The 27,855-nt window shown below is 43.7% G+C and overlaps 1 long non-coding RNA gene across 2 annotated transcripts in view; it reads left to right on the top strand.

Moving 5' to 3' along the window:
• The window catches only part of LOC110306874 (uncharacterized), a 54,400-nt gene extending 47,378 nt beyond the window's left edge, over positions 1–7,022 (top strand). Inside the window, exons 3-4 of one of the 2 annotated variants that reach the window (XR_002379327.1) lie at positions 1,377–1,472; positions 6,877–7,022. This is a non-coding gene — a long non-coding RNA (uncharacterized LOC110306874). Of the gene's footprint in view, positions 1–1,376; positions 1,500–6,876 lie in introns of both variants that reach the window. The other variant, XR_002379326.1, reaches the window with a different exon arrangement.
• Positions 7,023–27,855: the final 20,833 nt, after the last annotated feature.

The raw sequence follows: 27,855 nt of genomic DNA, 5'->3' as shown, positions 1-27,855 counted from the left end.
AGCCTTGGCAAATTCAAAACCCGTCCTAATCTTGCCTCTACTTCATGCATCCTCTGCCCTCTTCATACACACCTCCATGTTATAGTAGCATCACCTTTTAGACACATTCTCCATTCCCCCAGCTTCTTCACTTGGCCCAACTGGGACTGAACCCTTTAAGTCCCATCAAATATATCCCTCTCCTGGTTCCATCAAATATATCCCTCTCCTGGTTCCCTCCTTCAACACCATAAGAAACCAGTGGCTATTATCATTTGCTCTTAAAGTACTTATTTGCTCATGAACTCTTATAGCAATGGTATGACTAAAAGTTCACAGTGGGAGGAAAAGCCCCCAAAGCCCTGGGGAACAATGCCTGGGCTCAAGGACAGTTCTGACTCTGTGTGCTCAGACTGCTAAACCAACCAGAGGGTCAAGTTGACTGGCTGTATAACAGGATTTATCTGGGACTCGTTGGAAAATTTAAATGAGTTGCTATAGGGTAGTACCTGGGCTGTTGGCCTGACACATAGCAAGTCTTCAATAAATGTTGGTGAGTGGTTATTTGATTTGGGGTGAGCTAAAGTTTTTATAAAAGTATTGGTTAAATATTGATGATCTTTATCCCCATTGTCAAAAAAAAAAAAAAGCATATCACAAAGCCTGATGTTTGCTATGCTTTCAAAAGGGAAAGTTCACTGAATGAACAGTCGGGCGTTGTGTATGGATGCTGTCTAATAGGATCTGGAACATTAGCTGGAACATTGAATTGAGGTGCTATATGGTGACACCTGGACTGTTGGCCTGACACATAGCAAGTGTTCAATAAATGCTGGTTAGTGGTTATCTGACTTGTGGTGAGCTGAAGTTTTAATAAAAGTATTGGTTAAATCTTGATGATTTTTGTCCTCATTGTCCAAAAAAAAAGGTATATCACACAAAGTCTGATATTTGCTATGCTTTCAAAAAGGGAAAGTTCACTGAATGATCAGGCAGGCATTGTGTGTGGATGCTGTGAAGGCAGGAGTTGCTGGTGTTGCAAACTGAATACCCAGCTAGTGGAACATTTCAGATGCTGATCTTGTCAAAGTTGCTTACGGTAAGTATTGTGAAAACATTTTAAGGGCTGATACTGTCAAATGTATTGAAGAACCACTGTGAATGTTGACACTGTCAAATGAGGTGTCAAGTACAGTTCTGTGGAAACAATGTGAGCACCGTGGATGTGACATATGGATCTATATTAAAGGGACTCGCCAAAGAGCAAACCTGAAGCAAAGCCTGCTTCGGAAGCACTTCAAAATTCTTCCTCATGGCTCATTGTCTTAAAACTCCGGAGAAACCAGAAATTAGACACACAGTAACTCTTTCTTTCCAAAACATTCTGTGGTCCACAGAAGCAGGAATGATCATCAGATGCAGCCTCTGGATGAGAAGCAAAAGTCCCGTTGCACAGCGAGAATGGGCCACCTGCATGAGACTGACACCTTTTGGTAAAACTTTCAGCAGCTGGGAACAGTGTGAGCAATGAGTTGGGTGCTGTCGGGAGGCGTAGGTAACAGTTTGGGGTTTTTTGTTTTGTTTTAATTTTTAATATTTTTATTACATATTTTCCTCAATTACATTTCCAATGCTATCCCAAAAGTCCCCCATACCGCCCCCCACTTCCCTACCCACCCATTCCCATTCTTTTGGCCCTGGCATTCCCCTATATTGGGGCATATAAAGTTTGCAAGTCCAATGGGCCTCTCTTTCCAGTGATGGCCGACTAGGCCATCTTTCGATACATATGCAGCTAGAGACAAGAGCTCCGGGGTTCTGGTTAGTACATCATGTTGTTCCAACAATAGGGTTGCAGATCCCTTTAGCTCCTTGGGTACTTTCTCTAGCTTCTCCATCAGCTATTGGATGTATCACAGTTTGGGGTTTTAATTCTAAGCTGGCGCTTTTCCAGGCTCAGTCCAGTCATGAGGATGTCAGAGGCAGCATGCCCTCTGTCTCTTGGCATAGATATCTGGGCTGGTAGTAACTATGGGGTCTTGTGGAGTGGAGTGGGTGGTATAACCCAAATCATACCATACCCACAATTCCACAGTGATGTTCTCTTAACCTCCAGAACACTGCAATCAGATCTCACGTAGTATAGATCATTCTGCTCCTGAAAGCTTTCAAAGGCACACAAAAGACAAGATGTCTGTGTACCACATTAGTTTGTATTTATGAAAAAGAAATTATAATTTAATTTAACATCTTCTGGTAACATCTTAGCTGAAATCAAGTCTCCAAGCTAGAAAATGTACCAAAAGAATCCACTAAGATTTGGGGCAACCTGCATTAAGAAACACAAACTGTTTCTACATTCCGCTGCAATGTTTACATCCTCTGTTCCACTAATTCCAATTTTGTGAATTATGCCCTAGAAACTTATACATAATGTGATGATTATGCTGTACAAAGATTTTTTTTATTGTAGCATCACTTATAGGAAGAATGTGTAAGCTGAATACAGTCAACATCCAATAATGCTAGAAAGATTAAGTCAAGTAAGGGCATATGACTTTCTCTCTCTCTCTCTCTCTCTCTCTGTGTGTGTGTGTGTGTGTGTGTGTGTGTGTCTGTGTGTGTGTGTGTCTGTGTGTGTGTGTGTCTGTGTGTGTGTCTGTGTGTCTGTGTGTCTGTGTGTGTTTATTGAAATAGAGTTCAGGAAAAGGTCAGGATATAAGGAAATGTTTCTTCTAGGATAGATGAAAACCAAGAACACAGATTTCATATACAAATGATGCTTATTTATAATTAATGATATAAAGTAACTTGATGGTCTGATCTGGATACTGATAATATATATGCTTTACACTCCCTCTTGTTTATGGTATTTATTTTCTAAGTTTTCTGGACTTTTCCTGGACGTTGACCTTCATCTTCATGGTCTCTGGTGGTGTGTGCTGGTGATTTAGTTTTCTTATTATCTTACAGTCATTGCATATAATGATAGATTTTACTAGGTAACTTCACTCTTTTATATCACGTACTTTGACTATATCCCTTCTCATGTGCCTTCTCCTCTCTTTTTCCCTCCTCTTCTCACTTCTCCTCTTTTTTTTATCAGAAAAATAAATGGTTTGCTTTCACAAACACACATGCACACACACACATGCACATATATGATTTATGCATATATAAACTCTAAGAGACTCTAAGAAACATAGGAGCTGCTTTCTTTCTGAGTTTGGCTTGTTTATCTTAATATGATCTTCAGTTCCACACATTTACCTACACTAGACCGTTTGGGGTAGGGCTTGGTCTTGTTTAATCAACTTTGTTTCTCAATAACAGGTGGTGGTACCATCATGCTGAATGATGAATGCTGTTGGGATCAGGCCTTGAGAGTTAAAAGCCTCATGCTACTTCCAATTTGTTCTCTCTGCTGTGTACTTGCCCTTGAGGATGTTCTAGCCATCATGTCTGTCTGCTGCCATGACTCCCCACCATAACACATAACACATATCCCTTTGGTGTTATAAGGCAAAATACAACCATCCTTCTGTAAATTGCCTTGAGCATAGTATTTTATCATGGCAACAGAAAGTTCTCCATGTGGCCCTACCACCAATCTAGGCACAAGAATTACTTCTTGAATACGATTTAAAGTAAATGAGAGACTTAGGCCCTCTCTTCTAGAGGACAATGGCTTCTACAGTAACAAAAAGAAAGTGAGTTCTAGAGAGTTAACTATAAGTAATTACAGGTGGGAGGAAGGAATGAATCAATGTTCTGGAGAGGACATAGCCAACTTACTCACATATGTGCACCTAAAGAGTTCCTTCAAAATGCTTCATGGTAAGCAACTTGCCTATGAAGACATGAGTACTTCCTTTCTTCAGTGTGATGCACCTCTGGCCATAAAAAGTGACCACAGGACACCCCACCTACACCTTCAATAGAAGTAAGGGTCATGACCACTACAGGGAAGTGCCACCATGGGTAACCATGGAAATCCAATCTGACCCTGTAGTTCCATAGCCAAGAAGGATCTCCATAAAATGACTCAAAAGGAAGAAATTCCATGGATTGGAAGACATGTGGTACAGTGGCATGCATCATCTTTAAAATCCTCCTAGTCACGTGAGAATTGTTCAGGGTGCTGGCAATGTACAGCAGTAGATTCTGCAGTTATAAGAAGGAATGATTTCAAGTCTACACACATGGCTAGAAGGACTGAGATCGTGCTGGAGCTATGATTGTGTCCATGTGAAAAGATGTGCACTGTGGCCAGAACACACCATATACCAAGAATCCAGTTATCTGTCAAAACTGGGAGTAATTGAGGGATTCAAAATGTGCTTTCCATCTGTAAAATTTCTTTGTTGTTTCCTTAGGAAGGGCTGTGTATTAAGATCTCTTTCATAGACAGCTCTCAGCCATTTTGATATATGCTCTGATACCACAGCTTTAGAACTCAGACAGGCCCCGTTAGCTGTCATTGATCTACATACCCCATAAAATTTAGTCATAACAGTTTTCCCAGGAAACTTTTCTATGGGGAGAAGTCTCTTCTTGTAAGGTGGCAGCTGCTTGCTCCTCCTCTGGAATCTTCCCAACTTAGAGATGCTTTTGCAAGCCTGGCTTTGGTTCCTCCCCGTGGGTCATAGCTTACTCATATAATAGTCAATCAGCATTCGCTGAACACATGTGCAGATCTTAATACCCCCTCCCATTTCTGTGTCCTGGATGATGTGATGATAAAGTCTACATTCTGGCAGGATGTACTCCAGGGGGTTTAGGTAGGCAGATGCAGATGAGAGAACCCAGACTATTCATTGGCAACTGAGGTCAGTCTTGGATAGATTGGAATAATGGATACTTTATCTCAATTACATTACAATATTATAAAATGCCTCTCTAAGCATGCTGGATGCAAACAGGTACCTTCCCAATTGATTCTCTCTCTTTAATCACACACCTCTCCCATGCCCATCCTTTAACAGCACCTTCATCAAATTTCATAACTTTCTCATCACTTGTGGTTATTAAAAGTCATATATACAGCTTAAAATTTCAACCTCAAACTTAATTTAAATTTTTATCTTCTCTTTCTTGCCACTCCCCAATAAGGATAATGGGGATCCTAGCAAATGGATCAGGGATTCTGGTCCCTCGGTCCTCCTACCCTTTCAATATATGGATGTTCCCCTAGGAGGACGGAGGGGGGCAGCTTTGCTATTCAGTCTCTTGACCTCCACTGCCAACATGGAACCTCTGAACAGGGCTATTCTCCTCCCTGTGTATGTCCCTAGATGTGAGACAGGCTCCTGCTCTTGTCTCTCTGTACAAGTACATACTCTACATGTTCTAGGCTCTTGAGGGTGGGTGTACAGCCACCAGGGAGCAGGTGATATAATTATGTAGGTGGGACATCTCCATCTCACCCACTTTCCACAACACCCACAGAAACAAACTCTCTTCTCTAGGGCATCTAGTCCCATCCCTGCTTCCTTTCTTCCCCTCCTGTCACTACAGACATAGAACCTGGTCAGAAAACTGGTGACCAGCAACATTTAAGATGGGAATTAGAATAAAAACTGCTGCTACCTTGACTGGGAGCACTCCGTTGTCTTGAGCCTCTTTACTTGACTTGGGAATAGGAAGTGGAAGGCAAGAGTTTCTCTTCTCCTGCAAAGTCAAGTGTTGAGATGGCAAAAGATTCATTTTTTTTCTCACTCCACCTATCTCTCATACAGAGACAGAGGAGGGGCTTAGGACAAAGCTGGTGGCAGCAAAATGAGAGCTACTCCTGGGTATTAGCAGGTTCAGTAGCAAACACGGGGCTTCTCTGTCCTCTGTTTTAGCTCTGGGCACTAATTTTGGACTAACCAGAAAATCCAGTAAGCTTTCTGTCATATGTATGCATTTAGACTACTATATGGTCCAGGTCTTTGTTAAAATATAAATCCCCATGACCAATGAAAGGAAGGAAGGAAAGAAGGAAGAAAGGAAGGGAGGGAGGGAGGGAGGGAGGGAGGGAGGGAGGGAGGGAGGGGGAGAGAGAGAGAGAGAGAGAGAGAGAGAGAGAGAGAGAGAGAGGAAGGAAGGAAGGAAGGAAGGAAGGAAGGAAGGAAGGAAGGAAGGAAGGAAGGAAGGAAGGAATAGGACAGTGGGGGCAGTGGGGCAGTGGGGAAAGAAGGAAATAGTAGAAGGGCCCCTGTCTGTGGCCCCAGCACAGCACAATAGGTCCCCATCAAGGTTCCATCCTGTGGCAGGAGAGTTGAGTAAAGTGATGCACCAAGGTTTGAAAATGCAAGGAGCCAGTTGTCAGGAGAACTGGAAGCCCCTCCCCACAGCATCCAAATACAGGAGAAGACAGACACACGGCTCTCCTGACCCAGCACCATCAAACACCTGAACTTCCTTCATCGCTGGCCCACTTCATTCTCAGAAGTGCTCTTTCTCCCTTAATAAACAGTCCCTCTTTCGTCCCCCATTTGTAAGTTCCTGGCCCAATTCTTGGTTGGTTATAGGGTGTGAGACCCAGGGATTGCAGTAGGTACCTTCAGGACTTGACTCTATGCCTTGCCTGGGTGAGTGACATTTGATCTCATCCAACATTGTATCCATATCATTCATGATGATTAGAAATGATAGAACCTTCTTCAATTTGAGTGAGTGCAAAGTGTCCCCCGCCTCTTCTTCATGACTCCTGTGACCCATCCAGCCTTCAAATCCTGTGAAATGGGGCAAAAACAAATATAATTTAATGGTATGTCTGAAGACTAAATGAGTTAATACAATATGTGGAGTCCAGGAAAGTGCAGAGTACAGAGTACAGAGAAGCAGAATGGAGCCCCTACTCACCACCCTGAACAAGAGACCCATGGTCCTCCTGTGTTCTTCTCTCTATAGGCACTGCACTGTTCACATCGCCTCCTCATCTCCAAGCTGGCTTGCTGCAACACTGCTCCCCGCCATTGACTCCTGGACTCCACCTGTGTAGTGGGTAGTATCAATTGTTAACCTGCTAGAATCTACAATCACTTGGGAGATGAACCTCTCTGGCCATGTCAGGAAAGGGGTTTGTAGAATGGGTTAACTTATGTGGGAAGACCGATCCTATCATCCCATGCACTGGAGTTCCAGACTGAACAAAAAGTACAAAATGGATAGAGCATTGGTTCTTTCTTGGCTTCCTGAGTGCAGACACAATGTGACTAGGTCCCTTAGGCTCCTGTCATCATGCCTTCCCTGCCACCGTGGACAGTATGCATGAACACAACAACTATAAAACAAGTAAACCCTTCCATCATTAAGTTGCCCTTTCTGGGCCTTTAGTTACATCAATGAGAGAAGCAATACACCACACAACTTACTAATTTCTTTCTCTGTAACCCACTCCTTCCTCTATATACATCAGAAGGCTTTGCTCTGTTTCATTCACTGCTGTACTCCAACATCTGAGACTGTGTCTGGCACATAGCAGGCGCTCAATGAACATATGTTTAATGAGTGACTGAATGAATGGCAAGACACAAGAACTCCTGTGCAGGAGGTATATGACCCAACTGCTCAGAACTCCGGCTCCTATTTTTCATCAGAGGACAAAGCTGAGAATGAATCAGAGAAAGGATGAAATCGACTCAGAAGAGACTAAGGCTGAGTAATTAGTCCTCATCCCTCCTCATCTCAAAATAGACCCAAATTCATTTCAGAAGCTTCCAGTTTAGTCATTCCAATCACTTGTCACTTCTAAACCCCACTTGTCTGGGGACCGAAGTCCAAAGCTTTTGCAATGAAAGCTGCACCATGCACAAACAGAAGTCCAGTTTGTCCACTCTGACTTGAGAGGGTAAGTTTGCTGCCGATGCCTCCTGGTACACTCTGAGGCTCTCTCAGATACCTGCTGCCAACTCTAACAGTCTACACAGAACCTTGACTCACACCTTGAATGGAAGGGACGCAACAGACCCCAGTGTCTTCTCCTTACACAGACTTCTAGCAAAGGAGTGGCTCAGGTCGCGTGGCTGTGGTTCTTGGGTAAACGTTTTTCCCTTCCATGGGATTTAGACTAAAATCAAACACAACGTTCTACGCCTGAGACTCTCATACCTTGAGTCTCTCCAATGCAAAGGAGCCTTTCAGCTATGTGAAAAAACAGTAGGCACTTAATGAATGCTTCGAGACAGTTGGAGACTAGCATTACATACTCACTGGGGTCCCAAGACAAAGCCTTAACCAATAACAAAGGGTTCCATTTCAGAAAGGAGCACTTCCATTTTCCATGTACAGTGTGGAGAACTTTCTGCTTTCTCTCTGTAATCCCTATTCCAGGCAACATAAAAGTATCTATCTATAAAGCCACCTTTATAAATGGAGCTGAACACAGAGCAGGGTCTGACTGTGGAGAAAGGGCAAGCAAAGGGGACACAGAGATGCAGAGCAGGAGATGAGTGGTTGTCACACCCCAGTGTAGCCTCTTGGGCTGGCTTTTGTAACTTGTGCAAGAGGAATTCACACTTCCCAATCACATATCACACACACACACACACACACACACACACACAGAGCCCTTCCTGTTTCATCCAAGTCTGCTTAACCCACTCAGTAGCCTTTAGAAATCCTCAGGACATTTGCTGTGTTAAAACAAGTGTATTTCCATTTTATTGCACCTGTATTTCTTGTAAAGAGCAATTTCATTTTGTGTGTCCATTGTATTCAATCTGACTTTTGCACTCTGAAACTTCTTCAAACAAAGCTCTCCTTCTGAATTGAGAAACACAGCCTTCAGCCTCCTGATCCCCCAGTGGTTTTTGCCAGGGTGAGAAAAATGCACAAGGCTCAGCCTAGAGCAGGCTGATGCATCCAAGGGAAAGGTGAGCAACCCCACAAGCAGCAAGCCATGAATGAGTAAATGGAGTTACCCCTCTCTACTCCACTGGTCCCCTGCCCTACCACTGGTTCATAATGGAGACTCTGTAGCTGGTGAGTGAGTGGGTGAATATTTATATTAGTGCAACAATCTCTTCAGTCATCACCTGCCTGCAATCCCATCTCAACCCCAATCACTCCCAGCCTTAAATCCAGAGGGGTAACCACACCCCTCTCAGACTTGAAAGCCTCATGCTTTCAGCTTAAATGTAGTCTTCAGGGACTTGCTTTCCTGAAGGAGCCAGACAATTATCTTGCATTCCATCCTCCAGCCAGATCTACCAATTTCATTTTGGGCATCTGCCATGTTTTCTAACACCTTTGACACTTTGTCCTTTTGTACCTTTGTCTAGAATATTCTCTCCTCCCACAGTCCCTCCTATTTGGGAGCCAAACACCCTTGGCTGAGTCAGGAATGAGTGGATAAGTGATGAGATCAAGGGAAAATATCCCTTGAGAGTTTTGGAGAAAGAAAACAGTTGGTCACAGAGCTTGGGAGTCACCACTAGACTTCAGTCTCTCAGCCTATGAAGGGAAGAGAAATCTGCTAGATGGGAAGGTCTTCCATGGTCTCAAATATGTGTCCCTGAGAGAGAACACTGTGATGAGCCCAGAAGCGTCAAGGAGCCAAGAAGCTTCCATTCCTTCCCTGCCTCCCATTTCTCTGAACCCCTCAGTAGGAAAGCAGCACTCCTGGTTGATTAAGATTTCTCCTCCTCTCCCTTGGTGTCCATCCCCTACCATGACTATGAAGATCTAATCCACCAGTGAGACCATATCACATCCACATGGCCCCTAAAAGCCACCCAAGTTTTGCTAGATTGCACAGTAGTAACCAAAGCTCTCAGTGGTGCTGAGTGATCTGCCAGCAGACCACAAAATATTCCAAACGAGCGAGTCAAGTGAAAGCCACTGACTAAGGAGAAGGAAGCTACTCAGACATCTGCAGAAGGAAAAGCTTCGCCATAAATAAATCACTCTCCCCAGAAATGAGGCCCAGAGCTCTAAAAGGGCAACCAGACAACTAGGGATTCATTTTGTGTAGCCTTAAGGAGACAGGAATTATCCTAGAAGAAAGATCGAGAATTGACAGGTGGGACCTCATGAAACTGCAAAGCTTCTGCAAGGCAAAAGACACCATCAATAAGACAAAAGAACCACCAACAGATTGGGAAAGGATCTTTACCTATCCTAAATCAGATAAGGGACTAATATCCAATATATATAAAGAACTCAAGAAGGTGGACTCCAGAAAGTCAAATAACCCCATTAAAAAATGGGGCTCAGAACTGAACAAAGAATTCTCACCTGAAGAATACCGAGTGGCAGAGAAGCACCTGAAAAAATGTTCAACATCCTTAATCATCAGGGAAATGCAACTCAAAACAACCCTGAGATTCTACCTCACACCAGTCAGAATGGCTAAGATCAAAAATTCAGGTGACAGCAGATGCTGGCGAGGATGTGGAGAAAGAGGAACACTCCTCCATTGTTGGTGGGATTGCAAGCTTGTACAACCACTCTGGAAATCAGTCTGGTGGTTCCTCAGAAAATTGGACATAGTACTACCGGAGGATTCAGCAATACCTCTCCTGGGCATATATCCAGAAGATGTCCCAACCGGTAAGAAGGACACATGCTCCACTATGTTCATAGCAGCCCTATTTATAATAGCCAGAAGCTGGAAAGAACCCAGATGTCCCTCAACAGAGGAATGGATACAGAAATTATGGTACATTTACACAATGGAGTACTACTCAGCTATTAAAAAGAATGAATTTATGAAATTCCTAGCCAAATGGATGGACCTGGAGGGCATCATCTTGAGTGAGGTAACACAATCACAAAGGAACTCACACAATATGTATTCACTGATAAGTGGATATTAGCCCAGAAACTTAGGATACCCAAGATATAAGATACAATTTGCTAAACGCATGAAACTCAAGAAGAATGAAGACCAAAATGTGGACACTGTGCCCCTTCTTAGAATTGGGAACAAAACACCCATGGAAGGAGTTACAGAGACAAAGTTTGGAGCTGTGATGAAAGGATGGACCATGTAGAGACTGCCGTATCCAGGGATCCATCCCATAATCAGCTTCTAAACGCAGACACCATTGCATACACTAGCAAGATTTTGCTGAAAGGACCCAAATATAGCTGTCTCTTGTGAGACTATGCAGGGGCCTAGCAAACACAGGAGTGGATGCTCACAGTCAGCTATTGGATGTATCACAGGGCTCCCAATGGAGAAGCTAGAGAAAGTACCCAAGGAGCTAAAGGGATCTGCAACCCTATAGTTGGAACAACATGATGAACTAACCAGTACCCCGGAGCTCTTGTCTCTAGCTGCATATGTATCGAAAGATGGCCTAGTCGGCCATCAATGGAAAGAGAGGCCCAATGTACTTGCAAACTTTATATGCCCCAATATAGGGGAATGCCAGGGCCAAAAGAATGGGAATGGGTGGGTAGGGAAGTGGGGGGCGGTATGGGGGACTTTTGGGATAGCATTGGAAATGTAATTGAGGAAAATATGTAATAAAAATATTAAAAATTAAAAAAAAGAAAGAGTATATATCTACCTCATTTTGATCAGAAGTTGCAATGCAGAAACTTGTTTGTAATAAGAAATAGAAAAGTCAAGATTTCCTTTAAATTATTTCTCTCCATTTGAGATCTCATATGAACAAACATGTCACGGGTCACACTGTATCTCCCTAACATGTATATGTTGAAAATTTAATACCTAGCACCTCAGAATATGATCTTATTGGAAGATGCACTGAACATATAATAAACTAAGATCAAATTCTATGGGTGGGCCTAATCCACTATAACTACTATTCTTGTAAAAGGGGGAAATCTAAATGCAGATACAGAGACACATAGAGAAAGCCACAGAAGATGAAGAGAGATTAGAGCAATACTTTATAGATCAAGGAAGACCATAGGTTGTCACCAACTTACCAGCAGCTAGTAGAGAGACATGGAGTAGACATATCCCTCAAGAAGTAAATTCTATTGACATCCCAATGTGTGGCTTCTGAAGAGCCTTAAGTCCACAACTTTATGTATATGAAATCCCATTTTACAAAACTTCATTACAACTGCCATGCAACTATACATCTCACAAGGGATAGATCCAGAGATCACCCTACTCGGTGCTCCATGTAACCCAGAGAAGTCACCTTAAATAATACATTGACACCATGCCCCACTGGTCACCAAGAGCTTCCAAATTGCAGGTCCAACTCAAGTTTGCTTTCTGCCTCATTCCTAACCATCATGCCATTGCAGGGATAGAGTCTTGAGTGAAGAGACAGAGTGACACAGGTGTGACAAGTGTGAGCTTGGTTTAAGCAGGCCTGTGTTGGAACCTCTTTCTCCTCACTAATGGGATGTACACAGCTGCCCACTGATGCTTCTTGGCAATGAGGAGCTAAGAGCATTGTCTCCTTCATGTCCTTGTGAAGAGCATGGGAGACAGCGCCCATGGGGCATATGCCTACAATCACACTCAGTGAGAAGTCCCCAAATAGGAGATAGTATTCTGTAATCCCAACTTAGGGACCAAAGGGAATAAAGTTAAGTTAGGGAAGTTCCTTCAGATAATCTTAGAGTAAAAATAAGTCCAAAAATGCAACAAATGTTGGTCAGTGACATAGCCCCACTGGGTCCTTGGCAGCGTATGCTGGCCCAGCAGAGGGACCACCCTGAGAGCAAGGAAGGGGAGTGAGCAGATGGTGGCAATCAGCTACAGGGCTTAGATAGAAGCAACATGTTCATGGTGAGAGGAAAAGGGGAAACTGTAGGTCAGAGCAACCAGCTTTGCACATGTCTGACAGGCAGTGCCAAGAGAAATAGCAAGTGTCACCTGAAGGTTGATGGGCCTCTCCCCTAACTGAGAGGACACACAATTCCCAACCTGTAGGGCAGACATGGCAACCTGCTGTGCACCTGCCGGAGCAGAGTAAAAAGAGAATGAATATAGGTCACCCCAAATCAGGAGCGAGGTTTCTTGGAAGTCTTTGATAGGACATATGTAAATGGAAGGCTCAGCACAATCTAGAGATAGACCCTAGGTCTGAGCTCAGAAAGGGTCCTCCCAGGGACCCTAGGTCTGAGCTCAGAAAGGGTCCTCCCAGGGACCCTAGGTCTGAGCTCAGAAAGGACCCTCCCAGGGACCCTAGGTCTGAGCTCAGAAAGGACCCTCCCAGGGACCCTAGATCTGAGCTCAGAAAGGACCCTCCCAGGGACCCTTTCTTCTGCTGTTTAGCAACTGAAGGTATTATCAGTGACCTGGTGTACACTTTCCTATTGTGGACAGTTAAAACCTAAGAGTATATCTGGTTGGGGATTAGCTCAGCTGGGATGGTTCCTGAGCACTTGCAAGCCTCTGAGTTCAATCCCCAGAACCACCAAAATCAGAAAGAAGGAGCTCTGCTTGCTGTGCCTTGTAATCCCAGATACAGAAGGCTCATCAAAGGCCAGTTAGTGAAACCCTACCTCAAAATTAGAAGGTAGAAAGGCAGTAGGGAAATAGCTCAATACTTACCTATCATCCTCAAAGCTCTGCATTCAATCCCCACAAAAGGGAGGGAGGGAGGGAGGGAGGGAGGGAGGGAGGGAGGGAGGGAGGGAGGGAGGGAGGGAGGGAGGGAGGGAGGGAGGGGAGAGTTCATCAAATTCCTAAAAAGTCAGTTGTGAGCCTAGAAACCGGCTCCAACCCATGCTGAATTATAATTGACGGGAGGGAAGACCCAAGTTAAGGCATCATAATCATTGCTTTCTCGTTGCCACAACCAATAAGCAGCAACTTAAGGAAGGAGTGATTTATTTTGCCTTGTCATTTGGCAGAGTCCAGGAAGGAGAAAACCTGACAGCAGGTGTGTGAGGTGCCCATATGCAGGGAGCAGAGAATGGCAGGAAATGGGACCTGGCTTTTACGTTCAAGGCAGGTAACTAGTGACCCACTTCCTTCAGGAAGGCTCCACGTCCTATAGGTTCCCCAAACATTCAAAAATATCGCAATTTGCTAGGCACCAATATTCCAACACATAAGCCTCTAGTGAACATTTGCATTTAAATCACAGTGGGTGATACTCACTGTCTGCCATGCACATCTGTCCTCCCTGGCCATAGCAAGTTAAAATACATATCTATCCTCTGCTCAATACTTGATCTACCGTGATATCTAGTCATTTTCTACACACAGGTAAATTCATAGCCAATAATGACAATGTGATATCAGCCTGGCTCTACAGGTAGGAAGCCACTGCCAGGTACAGGCAACCTGTAAGAGTTAGAAAGCAAAACCTGAAGAGAACTTCAGCAGCCATTCTGCAAGCTTCAGGCCAGGCTCAAGGATGCCAGAGTGTCCTGGGAATGAATTTAGTCCTTTTCCCATCATTCTCAAATCCAGATGTGCACTGACCTCTGCCACACTGAGCACAGTTCAGAACGTGTTTCTTTTGGGTTGGGGAGAATCCTGCAGAGATGCTCTGGACACACAAAGTCGGCATTAGGTCATATCCATCCAGGGTTGCTCTTTTTTTTCCTGGGCAAGACTCAGCCTCAGCATCCATGTGCCTGCAGGCTGCTTAGAGGGCAGCTCAATGGATTCGCACTGAAATCTTCTTTTCTTCTCAAGTAATTAGGTCCAGAGGAAAATATGATCAGTAACCAGCATGTCCAGACAGCAGGGGAGATAACCCTCCAGCCATGACACCATCATTGAACATGTGGCTGCCTGCAGCCCACCCAGCAGTGAACACTACTATTCAAATGGGGGGATGGTGGGGTGGACACTGACCCAGGTCAGGGAGGTTTCTGAGCACATTGCTAAGTGAGGTGTTGAACACTGTATCACAGGCAGGTTCAGGATCTGAGAGCCTAGGCTCCTAATCCACCCTCCATGACCTCACACTGACCCTAGATGAATCAACTAGATGAAACCCCTCTGGGGTTTGGCACCTTCAATGGTACAAATACCTCTTCTTAGCTGATGTGAGAAATTATTAGGAGGAATACATGGCATGAGGGGTATAAGGGTGCATCTGAGATGATTTACAACCCACATTCCTTAAGAAGTTGTTTACAAAGGCAAAGTAACGCTGGAAATTTGCTAGAGGCAAAACTGGGGTTTTATCTGAAATGCCTTATTGATCATCTAACCATTGCTGACCTCACTAAATCCCCAGCTTGTTTAGAAGTAGCCAAAATGTTGAGGTAGCAAATACTTCCCCAGTGCCTCTCTCAGCTCAATACTACAAATACCAGCAGAATGCAAGATACACCCAGCTGAGAGGAAATGGACCTAAGTGAGTGCTTGCCTCCCTGGAACCAACCCCACCCACACCCAGCTGAGCTGCTATAACAAAAATAATCATTCCACAGTTCTGCAAGTCGAGGCCAGCAGAAGCAACAGTGATTGTTGAATGGGGAGAAGCAAAGAATGAATCCGCCTCTGCATGCTGGATCATGAAGAAGTCACACAAGGGCTCCGACGAGACTCTGTGGACACCAACAGCCCTGCAGAAGCCGGCTTCCCCCTCAGTCTCAGGAGATATCTGCCTAATGAAGATGTCTCCTATGTACATACCAAGAAATACTCCTCAAGTCTATGACAGCTGAGAAACCAAAGGAAAAAATCGCATGGTCCCAGGCCCTGAATCACCTAAACTTTCACTAAACCAAACTACTCAACAGCTTTGCTTTGTAGTTTAACCCTATGTGGAGCTGGTGTATCAGGACACGTAACTGTTTTGAAACAAAAGTCTTTCCCATGTGGCAGAGTTTGGGAAATTGCAAGTTAGTCTACTAATACATTAGAGAATTGGAAACCTTACTGAGGTCACACTTACTATGTGTGACCCCATCACTTTTATATTGTGGTTGATTACATTTATCCATTATAATAATCCTAAGAGATGATGGTCTCATTTCGTCAATATTTAAATAGGGCAAGAAAGATTAGTAATTACTTCAAAGCTATGCAGTGCAAAAATTGAGTTTCAGATAATGGTAGCTGCTGTAACAAATAATGACCAAAAATGTATAGATTTGAAAGAGTGGATACTTGTATCTCACTCCTGAGAGGTCTGATGGTGGTCAGGAGAAGGCAACACTCAGCACACTATTGAAAGAGGCTCTCCCGTCCTCACTAGGCAGCCTCTGTGCTTCTCAGAGCATCAACCTTTGGGAGGGAACATGTAGAGAGCCGTGTTTTCAGGCCATACTCAGGAAAGTGCTCAGACACGCAGACCAAAGCAAGAGCTAAGACTATGTGTCCTAACTGGACAATCAATTCCCAGTCACCATTCAAGATTATGAAAAGGCAAACACAAACCAAGGTACTTCTGCCATCCTTGGAACTTGGATCAGAAATGCTCAGGAGGTCCTATAAAAATGGGCAAGGCCAACTTCCAAACTTTTTAAATATATAACTCTGTGCATTTATCAGATGCTGTTTTTAGGGAAACTGTAGGTTATCCACAGCCACGGTCTAGAGACGCTATCACATGTCAGTAGATATCAGAGTTGGGGGGGTACAAATTATGTAACTAGGACTGGCTAGTAAAGTCAGCTTGCAAAAGGTGACAATACTGCATTATTTGGCAGAAAGGTTTATAATGGCTTGTAGTTATCAACTCAAATTCTTGGGTGCTTTCAAGAGGTAAAAGCCACACGCCTTTCCCTTGAATAGAAGCTGAACTGAGTGGCCTGGTTGCACGTGACTTCCGAGACTCCGCTGTGGAGGGCTGATCTTTCTTGTCCTCATTTTCTCAGGAATCATGTATGTATATGTATTAATCACTTCTTTCTCTCGATGCCGTGTGTGATGAAACACCTGAAAAAAGCAACTAAAGAAAGGTAGGGTTTATTTTAGCTCACAGCCCACATTGTGGGGGGTGGGGAGAAGGGGTGGGGAGGTTTGATGGCAGGAGCATGAAGCAGCTGGTCACTGCCACCTGCAATCAGGAATCAGTGCAATTAGTGCTCAATTAACCTTCCCCCTGTGTGTGTGCTGGACCTCCAACCCATGGAGTAGTGCTAACCAGTGATAGTGGGTTCCATCTCAGTTAACACAATCTAAATGTGTGTGTAAATATGTGTGTGTGTGCTCTGTGTTCTTTCTATCATATTGTATTGGCATCCACAAAGTATCCACTTTGGTCTTCCTTCTTTTTGAGTTTCATGTGTTTCACAAATTGTATCTTGGGTATTCTAAGTTCCTGGGCTAATATCCACTTATCAGTGAGTGCATATCATGTCTGTTCTTTTGTGATTGGGTTACATCACTCAGGATGATATCCTCCAGATCCATTTAGTTAGGGTTTCTATTACTCTGATGAGACATGATGACCAAAAGCAACTTGTTGAGAAAAGGATTTATTTGACTTACACTTCTACATTGTAGTCCACTTTTGAAGGAAGTCAGGACAGGAGCTCAGACAGGAGGTGATGCAGAGGCCATGAAGAAGTGCTACTTACTGGCTTGCTCCTTGTGGCTTGCTAAGCCTGCTTTCTTATACAACCCAGGACCATGAGCCCAGGAATGGCATCATCTGCAATGAGCTTGGACCTCCCCTATCAATCACTAATTAAGAAAATGCCCTACAGTCCTGCCTGCAGCCTGATTTTTATGAAGGCATTTTCTTAGTTGAGGTTCCCTTCTCTCAGATTATTTTAGTTTGTGTCAAGTTGACATGAAATTATGTATCCCATACCTGTAATCCCAACACTTAGGAGGCTGCCTGACTACATTATAGGAAACACACAGACATAGATACAGGTAGACACAGGAGAAATGTAGTCCAGATACAAGCCAATTCAGACAAAAGGGATGGGCACTGATCAGCACTAACAACATTAGTACGCTGATCAAGTCCCCTTTCTTACCCTCACTATCAAGATATGCACAACCTATGTCCACTCACATAATCATAGAGACCTCTCTCTACTAAAACCTGCCAGTGCATGCCAGATACAGAGGCAGATTCTAGCAGCCAACCATTGGACTGAGCATGTGGTCCCCAACGGAGGAGGAGTTAGAGAAAGGACTGAAGGAGCTGAAAGGGTTTAGAATCTCATAGGAAGAACAACAATATCAATCAACCAGACCATATCCCCAGAGCTCTCAGGGACTAAACCACCAACCAAAGAGTACACATGGCTCCAGCCACATATGTAGCACAGGATGGCCTTGTTAGGCATCAACTAGAGGGGCCTTTGGCCCTGTGAAGGCTTGATGCCCCTGTGTAGGGGAATGCCAGGGCAGGAAGGTGGGAGTGAGTATGGGGGAACACCCTCATAGAAGCAAGGGAGGGCGGTGGAATGGGGGGAGAGGTTCTGGAGGGGAAACCGGGAAAGGGGATAACATTTGAAATGTAAATAAATACAATATTTTTTTTAAAAAAAAGCCTGTAGTCGCTGACAAGTGGCCACAAAGAAGAGGGGAGAGAGTAGAGGCAGGACTCCCATCCAGACTCCACCTCCACAGTGAATGACCTACACAAGGCCAATACTATGTAGTTCAAGGAGATAACCAGAGACCTTCCAACAACCACAGACCCAAACCAGGTAAACTCTAGCAACTCCGGGAGTCACCTCTTACCAAACATTCTTGACTGCAACTTTGTCTCTCGTTTCCAGGGAAAAGGATTTGTTAATTGCCCATATTTTTCAAAACCCAAGAAGCAAATCTGAAAATGACTCTGTAATATCACTTTCATAAGTCATTTCTACTTCGGTTGATGGGGCCTGACCGCTCAGCCCATGAGAAGATGGGTTTGAGCTTGAGTGTTTGCCGGGAGCATAGTCATTTGGTAAAGGAGAGCCAAAGGCGAAGTTCGACAGCTCATGGCTTATACCCATCGTTTTGAACATGTATTTCATCATCAAATTGTTAAGAGCTAAAATAAATAAATAAATAAACATACAAACAAACAAATAAATAATTTTTTAATTTTTAAATTTTTAAAATATGTTAAGAGCTAATTTTGTGTTCCCAGTTTAAAATTACAAAGCAAGTACAGTGTATGTGTTTGTGCATGCATGCATGTGTGTGTGTGTATGGATGTTTAATAAAAACTGTAGGCAACCACATTATGCCCCAAATGGAATCAGTTCACATTCGCCCAGTTCTCCTCCAATCACAGGGTCTGAATCCCATTTCTTTGTCCTCTTCCTTTCTTCAAGCAGGAAAGCTGTCCTCCTGCTGCCTGTCAGCCCTGTGGGTGCTCTGTAATCCCATAGTGCGTGTGTGCGTGCTGGAATGTAGCTAGAATGCAAGATGCTATGGGTAATAAAGTTTATCAGAATGCCTTGTCATTATTTTGCATCATTATACAATTACCGAAGCTTTGGAAGGTAATAAATCACCACCCAGGTGACAACTTGAGGGGCTAAGAAGGACAGTTATTTTCACAGATAAAATAACTGCTGCCACTAACAAGACATGGTGACTCAGTGGTCAAACTTTTAAAAAGTGTCCTGTGGACCCATAAGAGCCAGTGGGAAAGCCATTCACAACTGAGCACATGCCAGGCCACAATCAAGACCACAGAGGAGCTTGAAATCCCAACAGCTCCAAAAACGAGTGCCCCAGTTTCATGCCTCGACAGCCCAGAGGGAGAATTATAATGCCAACAACCAAATTTCAGTGAGTTCAAATTTCATTGACTGAATTGTAAATGCCCAGACAGCCCATTATTCATTCATCCTGACTTAAAAATCTCTTTAAAGTGATTGGTATTGTGTGTGATTTTATGAATGCATGTATGTGCGTATATAATAGATATACTGAACCTGCATGGGTATTGGCTATATTTGTATGTACCATGTGTATGTTAGTATGTGTGTGTGTATGTTTGCTTAGGTGTGAGGTGTCATGTGTATGTTTGTGTGGAGGGTGTTTCTATGTGCCGTGATGTGTATGTTACATGTGTATAGATGTGCATCACAAGTTACCATGTGTACCATGATCAGCTATGTGTGTGACATGTATAAGGATAAGGGGCAAGTATGTATTTATTGGGGGTTATGTGTTTACTGAGTATACATTTGCCTTAGTACTATGAAACTCTGTCCTCAAGGCTCTGCCTTCCTAAAGTCAGAGAGAGAGACTATATTCTCTCTCTCTCTCTCTCTCTCTCTCTCTCTCTCTCTCTCTCTCTCTCTCTCTCCTTCCTTCCTTCCTTTCTTCCTTGTTTTCAAAACAAGGTTTCTCCGTGTAGCTCTGACTATCCTGAGAAACTATGCTTCCTGAGAAACACAGGAGACCCTCATGAAGCTGAGTCTGCTAACACTGTTCCATGGAAAGGAGATGGGGACCATTGGATTCTCAACTGAGATTACAGCAACTTGTTGCCTCCTGTATGTATCCTTTCAATGGAACATAATTCTGACCTTTCGCATGTAGTCTTGGGAGGTGCTAGAGTATTTAGGAGACGAATTGAAGGAGAGGTGACATATCTCTGCAGCTTTAGGGAAGCTGTCACCCATTCTGGGGTGGCTTTTCAGAAGTAGGCTCACCCACACTTTCATAAGTAATCCTGCACCATACTCCCATAAGCCCAATAAACTACTTATTCATCAGACTGAAACTGGATGGTACTGTTTCTTTAATCTATCACCACTGCATTATCTGGAGTGATACCGCCTCAGAAAAAGTTAACATAGTACAGAGTGTGTAGGTACTATGGGTGTTTTTGCCTGGATGGTGTGTGGGGGGGGTGGGTGTGTGGGTGTGGGTGTGTGGGTGTGGGGTGTGGGGGTGATGTGTGGGTGGGTGTAGTGTGTGCATGTTAAGGGATAGGGATATATTGGTGCTTATTTTAGGTTGTCTGTGTACTATCTGATACTGTAGAATTTCTAACACATTAAGTTTTGTGATTTTCTTTAACACTCAAACAAAAAATAGCAGAGCATATTTTCAACATACTGTTTAAAAAAAAAAAACAGATCTCAAGACTGAACTCAAGCAGGTTCAGTCCAAACTGCTATGCTCAGAGAAAGAATGCCCAATGTGCCTGCAGGATATGGAGAAGGAGACCTATACTACTATGAGCTGGCTGAGATGTTACATCCTACCCAAATCTATCACCAGGCTCACAGAGTATAAAGAGTTTCCGGGGAAACAGAAAGAACCTCTTTCTGAAGTTTCCAGCAATGCCTGGATCTGGGGATCAACCTATAGTACTATAAAAAACATCTTTGGACTTTCATAAGCAAACCAAGTAACCAGAGCTTGGATGCAGGACATTCCACCTTTAAAACTTAGCATCCAAAGAAGGGGTTCTCAAAACTCATGCCCGGGCCAAGAGCACCACTTTCACTTTGAAATTAAGAATCAAAGTCTTAGACTCTACCTTGTTCCATCAAATCTATTTCACACACACACACACACACGTACAAGCACACATAAGTACATATATGCATATACATATACACAGAGAGAGACAAACACAGAAAGAGAGGAGAGAAAGGGAGAGAGAGAGAGAGAGAGAGAGAGAGAGAGAGAGAGAGAGAGAGAGAGAGAGAGAGAGAGAATTCTGACACAGGCTTTACTTTAAGAACCATTACTGGAGAGAAATAGGAAATTGGTGTCAGGATTCAAAGGATTCAGGAATCAGATATTTAGACCTGTCTGACTCAGAGTGTCATTATGGGGTTTTTCCCCTCCATGGAGGCCTGTCGTAATCTGGAAGCCCAAGCTGAGCACTCTGTAAATTATCCATGATCACAGGCATGATTACAAAGGTAATATGCAGGCCTTTCCTGCTCCTAGGCAATGAACTCCTTCTGTCCTGAAGGGGTGCTGTTTTCCTAATGTGGGCCCTCATATCAGATAAGCTGGGAGCTCGGTTTATTTTAGCTCTTTATTCAAATGAATCTCGACCTTTGTGATGAAAAGGGATGAACAGCAGGTGGAAACCCAAATCTTAGCTCTTGAGATGGATGGATAAGCTGCTTATCCAGGAAGGGTGACTTCATCCCCTACTGTGACTTCAGTTCACTAAAGCAAAGTTCCCACAGCCAATCTAAAACCAATCACAAAACAAGATCTAGCCTAGGAGCCTTCCTCCAGCTTGTGCCATCCTGAGCCAGGGTTTTTCAACAATGGAAGTCATTTGTAGTCCTGCTAAATCCTGCCAGGGTCCAGGACTAGGAAACTAGCACAGATGGCAAGGGGGACTGAGTTCTGCACAGGATCCACTTAAGAAGGTTCTTTTCCATCCTGGGAGAGGGATCAGCACTTATTTTACAGGTCTTGGTGACCTCCTACATAAAGTGTCAGTCCTTCCTCCATGAAACTTCCCCAAGTCACAGCATCTCCCAGAACAGATGGGGTACCCTTTCCAAATTAAACACGGTTAAGCACGCTGAAAAAATCCTGCTTTTCCTCTTCCATAGTCTCCTCCAGAAAGAAGTTTCCAAGAGACTTTCTGCCTGTGCACTCCATGATTCCATTCCATCACCAGAAAACCCATGGGGTTAAGTAGTTTGGCGTAGAGAGGTACTTCCAACCCTCAACTTCGTTCCCATTGTTCACCCCATGCAGAAAAAAATAATCATTTTGTGTGGTACACTCTGGGTAATCAATTCCAGTCCCCTGGAGAATTCCTGGGTCTGTTAAGCACATTCATGCTCCAGTTTCTAATCTATGCCTTTGATTTGCACAACTTGAACATACTGTCATCATTTTAAAGGAGAAGAGAGAAGAGGAAATGAGAAATAAGAGCAGAGGGAGCGGTAGGGAGGGAAGGAGGGAGGAGATTGAGCCTGCCCTTCTCCCACTTTAGAAATTCCCATTTTTCTGTAGCACAGAAATGTCTTTGCCTCCCCCATACTCCACTCTGTCGGGGTCTTAACAGCCTGTATCCAGAACCTGCCTGTTGGCATCTCTGTGAGTTCTCAAGGGCAAATTTAATAACAATGATAATATAACAATATCATCATTATCCTTAGAGCTGGGCTGGCCCAGACTAAATACTAACATATTCTCTACATTCAGTTTACAGTAGTCTTGCAGAACCAGTTACTATTGTTGTTACTACTGCAGTGAAGAGGAAATGAAGAGCCAAGGTGCTTAAATACCTCACTCAAGTTAAATCTGGGTGTGAGGGATATTTCTGGTTTAGTTTCCAGTTGTTGTGATAAAACAGGGACCAAAAGCACCTGAAGATAATAATGGGTTTATTTGGATTCACAGGTTTTAGTCAATTGTCAAGAAGAGTGGGGGGAGGGGAACTCAAGGCTGGAATCTGTAAGCAAGAACTAAAGCAGAGACCATGAAGGAACACTCCTGACTGGCTGGCTTCTCATGGCTTGCTCAGTGTGCTTTATAAATACACAACCAAGGAGTGGTACTGCACACAACAGACTGGGCCCTACCACATCTATTGTTAATCCAAAAAATGCCCCACAGATGTGCCCATAGGCCAATATGATGAGGGAAATTACTTCACTGTGACTCCTTTTCCCAAGTGACTCTAGTTTGTGCCCTATTGACAAACTACCCAATGTAGAGATCCTGGATTCTGACCTCCGTGCTCAACCGCTAAGTCAGTGGGTTAACGTTTTCCTGGCATGGGTCCTTCTAGGCCACATATTTCATAGACACCTTAGACTACAGCGATTCTCACCCTTCCTAATATTTTGACCCTTTAATATAGTTCCTCATGTGTAGTGACCCCCCAACTATAAAATTGTTTTTTCTGCTACTTTATAACTGTACTTTTGCTACTGTTATGAATTGTAAATGTCTGCATTTTCCAACTGTCTTTAGGTGACTCCCAAGAAAGGGTCATTCAACCAAAGAGGTCACAACCCAAATATAGAGAATATGTTATAAGGGGTGGGGGTAGAACAAGCTACCACTTAAGAATGTAATTCTTCCTCTCCATACCCTGAACCTGAGACCCAAATTGGAGGAAGCCTTGTGTATACTGCAGCTGTATGAAAAACAGCCAGGACATAAAGGCATATCTGATTCCCAGAACTAACCTGGGATTCCACAAAACTCATTACTCAGTAAATACATGGTGGATGAGTGACCTATTGGGCATTTACATGACAGGCACCATGCCAGGTGATTTCTTGAATGTGACTGTATTGAAGTCTCAGAAATGCAAAGAGGCACTTCTGTCCCATTTTAAGATGTTTTAAGATGATAACATTAGGTTCAGGGGGGAAGTGGCTTGGGTCTTGCCTGTGGGTTCATAATTGAAACAAGAAATGAATCTGGGAATGCAGGAGCTCTTTGGGGAGCTGGGCCCACAGGCACAGGATATAGGGCCACCTGTTATTGATGACAGGCACACTTATCAGTCTACATGATGCCTTTCCTCCATTCCCTGAACTCTTACGTTGGGATTTGATTTCAAGTCCCGAAACAGAAATGCTCCCAGGAGATTTCAGAAGTACTCCAGTAACACCACTGCTTAACAACTCCCCTCGGAAACTAATGGCTTAAAATAATGACCTTGCTCCCCGTCTTGTGGGTCAGGAGTCATCCAGAATAAAAGCTTATCTCTGCACCTTTCATTTGATGTTTCACTGCAATAGTAGTGAGATGTCAATAGTACCTGTATGGTGCATGAAGCTTCAAGTGACCTAGGCTTTCAAGTTAGCTGACTTGTTTGGGAGCATGTAGTGACAGGTGCTCTCTAGGAGCTCAGCTGTGTCTCTCTGGATAGATACCACTTGGCGGTGTGACTCTCACATGGTACCTGGCTTTTCTCAGAGTATATAGTCCAAGAGAAGGACACAGAAGCTATGTGGTCCCTATGATTTAGCCTTAGCCTTTGAAGCATCCAGCATAATTTCCACAATATACCACTAGACAGCCAGAGGCATACCTAGATTCAAGAAGAAATCATCACATCTCTATGGCTGGGGCACCAAAGAACTCATAGACATTTTTAGTAATTCCTATTGATCATCTGCCACAGTGTAAATTGAAGCCAGCCTGACTCATTGTGGCAAAGAAAGTCTTCAAAGATGGTCTCTGTCGATTCCTTCCACCATTGTGACATGCTTGTCACTTTCATTAGAAAGTGACAGGTTTTTTTCCTTCCCTTTGGAATGGACTGACTATAGATGGCACTTGCTTTGACCAATATGGTGTAATGGTAGAGTGATTCCACAGCTATTGGTCTAACCTGTAGAAGGATCAGCAGCCTCTATTTCCATGGAGAAAGTAAATACAACGTAGTAAATCTGACTATTTTGAGACTACATGCTGTGAGGAAGTCTAAGCTAGCCTTAAGAAGAGATCACAGAAAACAAAGTGTAAATCGAAGTCAGCCTGACTCATTGTGAATCAACCAACTTCTAAAATCAGAGCCAAAAGAAACCCAACAAATGAAACTCTAGAACCATGGAAGACCATGACGCCTTTTCAAGTCAAAACCAGACATTGTGAAACACACAAACAGGCAACTATCTCACTCTGCTTTAGCCTGACTCAGAACTCACAGAACCATTAGGCAATTAACAGTGGTCATGGTAAACCATTAAATTTTAAGATAGTCCAGAGAGCATTAGTTGATGATGGGAACATGTCTACTTACCAAGACGAGTCAGAAAGTGGTCCTGAAAGCTGTGCACTCAAGAGTGTAGAGGTGTTGGGGCCAGAAAGCCTGGGAAAGGATGGAGTTGCCACTTGGATGAGACAGAGATGTTGGATGGAAACTGGGTGGGGGTTGCAGAAGGAAGCATGGGAGCAAGCCAAGAATATATCTGCCTGTTCCCATGTTTTCGTTTGTTTTTGTTTTGTTCCATTTCGTCGGTCCAGAAAAAAAATGTGGGAAGGGATCCCATCTCCCCCTCTTCAGGGTCTCCCTCATTGCCCTCGAACAATGCTCCCAAGTCCCAGGGAGATCAGTATATGTGTTCAAATGAACTTAGACTTTATTTTACATGTGATACATTTCAAATATACTGAAAATAACAGAAAACAATTTAACAAATGCTCTCATACTTACCACCCAGCATTTAAATAGACTGTTGAAGACTAGCTGAGAATCTTAATAAGTTTTCATAGCATTAGTATTTAGGGGAAAATATGTTCTACCTCCTGAAAAACTGGCATGGTTATGAATTCCTAAGGGACCCCTCATAGTCAGCCATGGAACTGAAGATCTGCCTCCAGCAGCTTTTGAAACAAGGTCAAAGAATCCGCCATCTAGATCTATAGTCTTCTCCTCTTCCACTATCCAGATAGCCACAGCAATTACACAAGGTTCCCAAAGCTGGACTTCTTCCTGCTGAACCACCCCATGTTTAAGCTAGTACTACCACTATCATCTCACAATGCCTGTCCAGTGTTTCATCCCCAGAACAAATGATAGACTGACAATCTGCTGGATCATCCTGGACCACTCCCTAGAAGATATGTCACTTTCCCTAGGTTGATATCTGCAAGTGACCAGAACCTTCAAGAGGTAATACAGTGTAACCTGCTTCAAGCCCCTGCTAGGGGTTCTGGACACAAGAGATGCTGACGGGGGTACACCAAGACCATTTGTTTGTACCTCTATGTCCTGTGTTCACTATTCACTGTACCTCTGTGTCCTGTGTTCACTACTCACTCTGCAGAGGCTGGATTCCATGGATTAGGTTAGGGATTCCCTTGCATCTAGTATTCTGTTGAATTCAGCCAGTGGGAAAGGGAAATGTCTGTATCCGCAAAAGAGGAGAAAAGTTTATAGGGGTGATACCATCATGAGCTGTCTCCTAGTTAAAGCCTGAGCTCCTCTAAGTAGCATTTCCAGCTCATACACTTCCACATCTCAAGTTCCGGAAACTGTTCTCTGCCCTTGCTTTTACAGATCTAGGAACAGTTGAGCTTGCCCCTTCTATTCTGAAACTATCCCCTGAGGGTTCCTTCCGCCTGCCCACACCTTTGACAGGAGTCTAATAAAGTCCTCTTGGTTTATTTTATTTGTATGCCATCATTTTTCCATTGGGTCAATAGTAAGAACCAACTTGGCACCCCTTAAGTCTTGCCAGTATCCTCTCTATTAGACAGATGACCTAGACAAAAGCCATCTACACAGGCAGAGTGGCCCTGCTCTGTGCTCAATAGAGCAAAAGCCCTTTCCAGAATTCTTTTAGCTGTATGCACCCTGGGCACTTAGTCCCTCACCTCTCCAAGGTGCATGGTAGCATGAGATTGCAGATGAAGATGCCTCTGCACTCCTGTTCCCTACAAAATGAAGTCACCCCCAATTCTAAGCAGCTCTCATGCTTTATGCTTCTTCATAAAAGGACAGGGTATATTATAAGCAAAATAGGCTTGCTAAATATAGTCTATTCAGCCTAGGAAAGGCTAAATTATTCATAACCAGACCAGGATATACAAGGCATGCTAAACACAAATCCATGTTTGATTCTGGTATTTTTTTTCTGGGGGTTCTATATATTGGATGCCCCTGCATTGATCGGGAGCAACCCTCCTGATGCCTGTATTTGCTGAGGATGAAGAGCCCAGGATCAGTGCCAATTACTAAGCTGTGAATAACCCTGGTCTCACCCTCTGCAGGATGGCAGCCACCACAAGGTCATCAATTGTCCATCCCTTGTAACTGGTGCTAGAGGCACCTGCATCTCTTGAAAGAATCATCAGCTCCCTGCAGAGCCCAAGGATAAGTAAGCCAAGAGAGAGAGAGAGAGAGAGAGAGAGAGAGAGAGAGAGAGAGAGAGAGATCATTGAAGCCCTGACAGCTCAGCATCCATTGCACCATGAAAGGCAAGATGGGACAATGTGACAGTGACAATTAAAGCCACCTCTGAGTCCTAGATATGATCAATGCCAAAGAAACAATGTGTGAATCCCCTTCATACCAGAGGGCTCAGACTGAGAAGTTCATTGCAAATGATTTTCAACCCAGGCTATCGTTACCCAGAAGCTACTGATTAGATTTATTTATTTTTCTTGAAGTATGA

The sequence above is a fragment of the Mus caroli genome, unplaced genomic scaffold (assembly GCF_978045245.1).
Source record: "Mus caroli unplaced genomic scaffold, Mus_caroli_1 scaffold_14, whole genome shotgun sequence".
NCBI classification, from domain to species: domain Eukaryota; kingdom Metazoa; phylum Chordata; class Mammalia; order Rodentia; family Muridae; genus Mus; species Mus caroli.
The sequence above is the reverse complement of the archived record's forward strand: the minus strand, read 5'-3'. Positions and strand labels throughout refer to the sequence as shown.